This window comes from Miniopterus natalensis, chromosome X (assembly GCF_054644295.1).
Source record: "Miniopterus natalensis isolate mMinNat1 chromosome X, mMinNat1.hap1, whole genome shotgun sequence".
Lineage (NCBI taxonomy): Eukaryota > Metazoa > Chordata > Mammalia > Chiroptera > Miniopteridae > Miniopterus > Miniopterus natalensis.
Genome location: NC_142103.1, coordinates 85,727,014 through 85,735,908, shown reverse-complemented (window position 1 = coordinate 85,735,908; position 8,895 = coordinate 85,727,014). Strand labels below are relative to the sequence as shown.

General features: G+C 40.6%; 1 pseudogene; it reads left to right on the top strand.

Annotated features, from left to right (window-relative positions):
• Window positions 1-227: 227 nt before the first annotated feature.
• On the top strand, window positions 228-986 carry LOC107531067 (ferritin heavy chain pseudogene; annotated as a pseudogene).
• Window positions 987-8,895: the final 7,909 nt, after the last annotated feature.

Sequence of the window (8,895 nt, the reverse complement as noted above, 5' to 3'; positions counted from 1 at the left end):
TCTCCCCACCCCCCTCCAGGAGCCCTCCCTTCGCCCTCCCCGGTGTCCCGACCGTTGCCGGGAAAGGTTACTTCCGTCTTCCGGTCCCGCCTCGGCGCCAACGGCTCTGCCCGCCGCCGCCCGCCCATCTCCGGCAGCCTCGGTGGCCTACCACCGGGACGTTGCGAGGTCACCGCGGCCACCGCTGCTGCCTCGGCGTCCAGCCGCCGTAGCCCAGCACCATGGTGATGATCTGCCGCCGGCGCCGGCTCCGCGGCCCGCGCCGCTGCCCGCCCCGCAGCCCGCCGCTCAACCCGCGCCACGATGCTCTGATGGCCTACTTGGCCGGAGGGCCTCCGCCGGAAAACCTGTTGCCTATGCTTCCAGCTGCGGCTCCCGCGCCGCCGCCGCCGCCCGTGGTTCCGGCGCCTCTGCCCGTCGTTCCCGAGCCTCCAGTTGGGGTGGCGGGGCCAGTCTCGCAAGTGCGCCAGAATTTACACGTCAGCTGCGAGGCCGCCATCAACAACCAGATCAACTTGGAGCTCTTCGCCTCCTACGTGTACCTGACCATCGCCTTCTATTTCGACCGCCAGGATATGGCCCAGAAGCGCTTTGCGACCTTCTTCCTGTGGCAGTCGAGGGAGGAGAGTGAGCAAGCCCAGATGCTGATGCGGCTGCAGAACCAGCGAGGGGGTCGTATCCGCCTGCGCGATATCAGGAGGCCTGACCGCAGCCAGTGGGAGAACGGCCTGAGAGCCATGAGGTGCGCCTTACAAATGGAGAGGATCATCAACCAGAACCTGCTCGGGCTATTCCACCTGGCCGCCAACAAGAATGATATCCAGCTGTGCGATTTCCTGGAGCATCACTACCTGCGCCAGGAAGTGAAGTTCATCAACAGCTTGGGAGCCAGTGTCGTCCAACTGCGCAAGCTGGGGGCCCCGGAATGTAACCTGGCAGACTATCTCTTTGGGACGCACTCCCTGGGCGCCAGCATGAAAAACTGAGCCTGGACTGCCTTCCTGAGAGCCGTGGGGGGGACTTCCCCTGGTCACTGTGGCTAGCATGCATATTGCCACATTGTTCTTGCAAAACGTTCGCTTAAGTTTTCATGTTCAAGTTTTACCGTTTCTCTCAACGTTGTTGGTTGCTAAATAAATAAAGGTCTTGCATTGATTCACGTGTGCAACGGTATTCAGGAGTCTCTACCCACCCATGCCCCATGCAGGTGCAGCTCAGGATCTCCAACAATGGAGGGAGGAGGTATTTCGTGGGACCCTGGAAAGCACAAAATTAATCTTCCCCTTATAAACTATATGGGTATATGATGGTGGGGAGGTGAGAAGGGGAGGGGAGGGAGGGGAGGCGAGGGAGATGGGGGGAGGGGAGGGGAGGGAGGTGAGATGAGATGAGATGAGCAGGTGAGGTGGGGCCCTGGTGAATGTGGGTTCATGTGCATGGTAATAGTATAAGAAAAACAGGATGGAATTCATGATACTGGTTGCCTCTAAGGAAGGAAAAAATAAAGGGGTCTTCAGCTTGACCTGGAATGTTCATGTTCATTAAATCATGCAAACACTAATAGTTAAGTCTGGGTAGCAAGATATGGGTCTTGGAAGCCTGAAGGGTAGAGTATCCTTGACAAGCTAACACTGGGCTACAGTGATAATGGGAAAGGAGCCTTAGGCCGGTTTTCCCATAGACGGGTGTGACTTCCCATAGTCACCAATGCCTGGCATGTGCATCGCAGCTACAGAACATCTACTCATGTATGTTTTCTTTTGTTCATATCATTTGTGGATATATATCCACCAGCAGAGTTCATTTTGAATCTCCAGACTAGATTCTGAATGTTTGCTTAGGAAGATACCCTTTGTTGAAAACCACTTCAGTGACGGCATTATTGGACATGATATAGCTGCTTTCTAGAACTTTCCTGAGCCTGGTTGTATTTCTGCCCTTTGGTTTCAAGTATCCAACTTTGATTTAGTATTTGTTATTTGCTACCAAGAGAGCCTAAGCTAATATGTCTTCTTATCACCACACCTTTACCAGGCTCTAGTGTAACCTCCTCTAGGGTCATAAATGACATTTTTCTCTTTATCCCTAGTACAGATTCCACTGAAAAGGAAAACAAATGAACAGGTAAAAGCAATAAAATAAAAATAATTGCCTGAATGGAAATACACACTAACGAAGGCTGCTGCCACAGGCATCCCTTCTCACCTGAAAGTATTCTCCTTTGAATTTACAGGTTTCTAATTCCTATGCCAGCCTTTCCAAGACTGTGTTCAGTATCAACCGGTGCCACAAAATATTCGCAGGTGTTCGGTGAAAAATGGGTTCTTACATAGAATATGTGTACTATATATATGTTTGCATTAATCTAATTAGTGGGATTTGGGGTTTGGTTTTTCAGTTTTTGTTTAGGAATTTTACGTCTTTAATGAAAAAAATGTACATTATGAAGTTATAATGTGAATAAAATACCCGCCACTTCCAAACATCCTAATCATGCGATCCTTTTTCTACCAAATTTCAAAGAATAGTATTGCAAAAGAATAGCTTTGGAAACAACATTAAATGATACCATGTGTTGTTCCACAAGCACATACCTGGTAGCTAAACCTCAGTCATTTTCATTAAGAAGTCATTATGAGAAATTGGAATGCTTGCTGCGAAGGTTCCAGCACAGTAAGTTTTAGGACAATAAATGTAACTCCGGGCCCTCACTTGAGAGTGCGTAGATATCACACATACACATTTTGTTTCCTAATGGATAACTCTAATGTAAGAACCCATTTTTCCATCGTATTCTAATTTCCATTTTTAAGTGAATGGCTTTCTGGGAATGATATCATTGATATTTTTTTCAGTGGAGGGAAAGGCTGCTAAGTAGCTTATATTCTTCGCCTGCCTCTCTATGTACTAATCTCACCAGCAGAATTCTTCATTTTCCAGACTAGATTGCTGAGTTTTGGTCAGTAATACACCTTTGGGTCAAAAGCAGTCTGTCCCTGCACTTTTGGAAATAAAATGCTGAAATTCCTCCAAATTCAGACATTTATGAGATAAAAACCCACAAGGCACATATGCTACAAAGCATTTTGTTAATAAAGTCGTTTGTTAAATAAAAATATGTTGTATGTCAACTGTAATTGAAAATTTAAAAATTATTTTTAAAAAAGAATACAACAAAATATAATTGTATGAATGCTTCAATTAAAGAATCAATGAGATCATAAAAAATATAGTGAATGCCCAGCTGGGTGTGGCATTGACCTATGATCCAGGAGGTCACGGTTCGATTCCTGGTCAGGGCACATGCCCAGGTTTCGGGCTCCATCCCCAGTCGGGGGAGGGGAGTGCAGGAGGCAGCTGATCAATGACTCATCATTGATGTTTCTCTCTCTCTCTCCCTCTCCCTTCCTCTCTCTGAAATCAATAAAGATATATTTTTAAAAATATATGTAGTATGTGTATAGTGAATAATATGCTTAATGCGCAGCATCTTGCACTGCCATCTATTTCCTCCAATAGAGATCATCAGCATTATTACCTACATAATTATTCAATTTTGGATGAGTACCCCATTGCAATGCAGTTTGCTTTGGGTTCAATAGAGGACCTGTCAAGTTTCTCTCCTAGACCTAAAATGCATGATGCAATTCTATAAATTGAAACTGCACTAATCCCAAACAATAGTTGGTGTGCGGCAATTTCTAAAGATGGATTCTTGCAGGTTTTTTAACTTAAATGTGTTCCCACAACTACTCTCAGGTATCAATTCTCATAACTTCTCCAATGAATTTTATTAAATGCTTATTTTATTCCCAGGCAGACATCAACATAATACAAAACTATTATTTTCTCAGTATGGAAAATATTATACCATCTTAATAAATGATTATATTATACTAGAAAATAACAGGGTGATTAAAGTAAGCTTCTCAACAAGAGCAGTATTTGAGTCTAATCCATCTTATTAACCACAACTTTTATTTGTCTATTCCTTGGCTGCTTAATTCAATTCAACAGGTATTTATTCTTCTGCTTTAAACAACAGAAAATTTTTATTACACTTGAAATTCAATATTACATTAGTTTCACGTGCACAGTGTAGTAGTTGGACACATATAATTTGTGAAGCCTAGTACCCACCTGACACTATACATAATTATTACAATATCATTGACTATGCTGTACTTTACATCCCCGTTGTAACTGCCAATTCAGATACTCCTTCACCCCTTCACCTTTTTCATCCAGCCCCCCAAACCTCCACCCATCTGGCGACCACTGGTTTGTCCTCTGTATATATGAGTTTGTGTTTGTCTATTATGTTTTTTAGATTCCACATATAAGTGAAATCATATGGTATGTCTTTCTCTGACTTATTTCACTTAGCATGCTATCCTCTAGGTCCACCCATGCTGTTCAAATTATAAGATTTCATTCATTTTGATGGCCGAGTAATATTCTACTGTGTGTATGTATCCCCCCTTCTTCATCCAATCATCTATCGATGGACCCTCAGGTTGCTTCCATATCTTTGCTATTATAAATAGTGTTGCAATAAACATAAGGGTGCATGTCTTTTTGAATTAATGTTTTGGATTTCTTTGGGTAAATACTCAGAAATGGGATTGATGGGTCATACGGTAGTTCTATTTTTCAATTTTTTGAGAAACCTCCCCCTCCACCCACCTGGGAGTTGAGGTGTCACTTCCCACCTGTCAGAATGGCTCCATCAACAAATCAACAAATGACGTGTGCTGGCGAGGGTGTGGAGAAAGGGGACCCTGGTGCACTGCTGGTGGGAATGCAGACTGGGGCAGCCACTATGGAAAGCAGTGTGGAGGTTCCTCAAAAGATTAAAAATGGAACTATCATTTGACCCAGGGATCCCACTTTTAGGGATGTTTTCTTAATTTCTTTTCTGATAGCTCATTATTGGTGCATAAAAATGCAATGGATTTCCAAATACTAATTTTGTGTTCTGCAGCTTTACTGAATTAATTTTCCAGTTCTAATAGTTTTGTGATGTAATCTTTAGGGTGTCAGTGATGAGATCATTGAAACTGTCCCTACTGGCTGCAGACAGGGCAGAAGGAGTGTTTCTAGGGTAGCTCTGAAAGATGAAGAGATGAGAGAGAACAAAGGGAGTGAAGAGCGAGTTTTAAAAGAGTGAAAGAGGGAGAGGGGAAGGAGTCACTGCGACTGTGGAGGCCGTGCTCGGCCGGCAGGGAAGTGGGAAATCGATCACGAACAGGAGGAAAGTGGGGACCACTGGAGTAGTAAGGCCTAGAGAATGAGTGAGGGGTTATCAGAAGTGTCATTAGCATCAACATGGTCTCTTCTCTGTATATGTAGGTGATCTGCTTTATGTTGTGTATTCCATGTCTGCAGAATGCCAGGACCTTAAAATAATAAAATATATATATAATAACTACACTTCCCTAGCATTTTATAATATGATATCATCTCCCATAGAGGCCCCTTCTTAGTGTAACTGCAAAATCCATTCAGACATTTTCCCTTCTAGGGCAAACATTTTAATACTGTGAAAGATGAAGAGGTCAAGGTGCTGGGTATTAAGGTGTTAAGGTATTTGTATAACTGACAATTTTGACTATGAGCATGTCTCTTAGGTTTGAGCAAAGCCAATTTACCGATTTGAAGTGTGCCTGTTAAAAACATATGCGTTTTAGTAGATTTGGAGCCTGAAGGCAATAAGAATAAAGGGAGCATATAAAATATATGTGGATTACTTAAAGAAAGGGAGGAGTTCAGGGATTGGGCCTCGCTTGCCTTCAAATGACTACCATGCAGTCATTTGGAGAACAAATATATACAATTGTCTTGGGTGGTTAAGCCTATCAAGTTATAGAAAATCAGGTGCCAGCATGAAAAATAATCCAACTGCCACGACCAAGAAGCAGCAATTCAGTGGCTCTGAAAAGTGAAAGGAAAATAATTGTATGTGTGCAAACATGATTCCAGGGCCACATCCTCAATGCTAGCCGTGTCAGCCTTTCTTTCCCCGGTTATACAAAATCCCCAAATACTACAGATTCATCTATTTTTCTTTTTTAAAGAGACATAAAATTCTGTATTGGTCAGAGTAAAGAAAATCCACCTATGCTTATCAAACCAAATGAGTTGGTTTTGCCATTAAAGTTACAAAATGTACAAATTTATATCATTGCTCTTACTTTATAATAATAATCTTGTTTTATCTCATTTTTATTGGAAGAAACTAATATATTTAATATCAAACACAAATTGGAATCTAAAGTCCACAGTGGAAACTGAAATTATTAATAGAGTTTAAAGAATGGGATGATAGATGTGAAATTAGAGCTATTTATCACTGGACTTCATGTTCAAAGACATCTCTTCTGACGGTGATTATAATCTTTGTGTGTGGTTGTGACTAAGAAGCAAATATGTGATCAGAATTTTAATGTGATCATTTAACTTTTTTACTAACATACTATTTTCAAAGGTCTGTTCCATTAGCAAGTATGTATTATTACAATAATTTTCCTTAAATAGAGACTTATTTAATTAGGTATTTCTAAGCGATCTTATTTCTTTTCTGTATTGGTCAGGAAAGACTCAAAGGCGCAAAGAATTTTCATATCTAGACAGTGAGTAAGCTAGAAGTAAAAGTCAAATCTCCCTTCTGCCAGTCAAGTTCTTGAACACAAAGTTGACAAATGTTTTCCTTAAAGGAGCAACCTATTAGGCTGATCGAATCAGCCTGTTTTTATGAGTCAGAGAATAATTGTGAAAGGGTGTTTCAGTGTGCCATTGGGGAGCTTCTTGTACCTCCCCTCTTTATAGCCCCTCCAATTAGGTTTGTTGAGCTCTGGCTCTTTCCATCCATGTTTTCCTTCTATCATGTATATATGCCAATAGCGAAAATGATTGCTCAAACAAATTCAACTAAACCAAAATGAATTATATTCTTGTTCCCTTCAATACCTAGTTGAAAACTTACCCTAATTTCTCAGGTCTGTTGTTCCCAGAAGACTTTTTAAAAATGTCTCATGTAATCACCTGCCTACAGTCACCAAGGTCTTAATTTTAGAAAGATTTCAGGCCTTGTTGCAGAGGGAAATCATGACCGTAATCAGTATTCAAGTTGATCTGTCTGCTCTTGTAGTTCTACTTGATGTTCCAGTTCTAGAAGCTTAGTTTCTTCTTGGGATCAAGTGCTCACTTATTACTCAGCTTCCTATCTGGACTCTGATGTTAGTCCTGATCTTGATAAGCAAACCCAGCACATCGATTACTTCAGGCCTGGGATTCTGATCTTCTCATGCCCCATCCTGGCCACTTGAGTCCTGATTCTGAACTTCATGTCCCGTGCCTTGGGGCTGGCTTCCTGCTCCCTCACGTCTCTTGACAAGTAATAGGCTGTCTGCTTACCACATTTCAACACTGGCGTGCCTCCCTGTAGGTCCCTGTTTTTTGTGCCCTGTCCCTCCAGCTATGTCACCTTTACTGTAAATCCTCAGGCTGGTCAGCTACCTGTCAGCTTCTCTCAAGACAACTGAATTCTCCTGTATGGCTGAACTTTCTCACCTTCCAGCAACTTTTCCTCTAGTGAGTACATTTAATTCTGGCCTCAAACTCTCTAGGATGGGCCCCATCTTACAATCAAACTCTTCTGTGAAGAGCCATTCAACAGAAAAAAAATGAAATCTTCCATGCGAGCTGACACGACCTGTTTGAAGAGGGCTGTCACAACATTTAATGCTATGTACTAGATATTTGTTCAGAATTTTCCACAAATCTTTTATTTTCTCTAAAAATTTGATTCATATCATCAAAATCCACCAGGCATAAAAGCTATAAAAATTTAAATAAAATATGCACATTCTTTAAAAATATCTCTTTATTTTACCACATGTAAAATATATCTATCAGGAAGAGTATAGCAACATTTCTGTTTAATGTATTAAAACATGTTACCTATTTAAATGAGTCACTATAAGCTTGTCATATAGAAGATATCAATTTAAACACCACAAAAGAAAACCAGTGCCCCCATTAACATGGCATTCAACTTAGTAGATGAACTACAGAGACAAAGAAAAAGCAGCAGAATTAAGAGAGGAAAAGTATGACCTTGTGCTTGTTTCTTTCAACATCAAGAGATTTTAAAAATTGGAGTTAATTTGAATTTGATTCATGCATTCAACCTGTGCTGGAAAATATTCTTATCTAAAAAAAAAATGAAGCTTTTTTTTCACATTATTTCCCTTAATCTATGTCAGCTGCACTCATACTCTAACCTGATGAAGACATGTTACTTCTTAAATATATCTCACATATTCCTCTCAAAATTTATCCATTAACATCATTTGACATAAGACATGGGAGGTAAATGCATAGTAATGTGGTTCAGAAGTACATCTCCATTTCTGAAACAGTTATTTTTTTGGATGACACTAGGAAAATAATATCAAATCAAATATAAATCTTCAACAAAAATAACCAGCCTGTTTTTCTAAGAATACATTCAAAAGCAATAGTACTCTTTTTGAGAGGCAGTATATCAAGGATTTTAAGAATTTGAGTCAGATGGAAATGGGTGAAAATTCTGATTCTACATTATATTTGTTGTATGACCTTTGACAAATCTTCCCTCTGTTTCATCCTTTGTCCACATAACCATATTTTAAAAAATTATTGAATGAGCCAATTTATATAAACTGCTTAGCAGTGTACTTGGTATATGAAAAGTATTTAATTAACAATAGCTATTATCATGCTATTATCAATAATCTCTATATTACTACGGTTCTTGAACTTTATATTCATTTAACTTGGATTATAATATTCTGAAATTCTTTTGATGACACTCACTTATAACACTTTACCACAGACTATATGTGTGAGGAT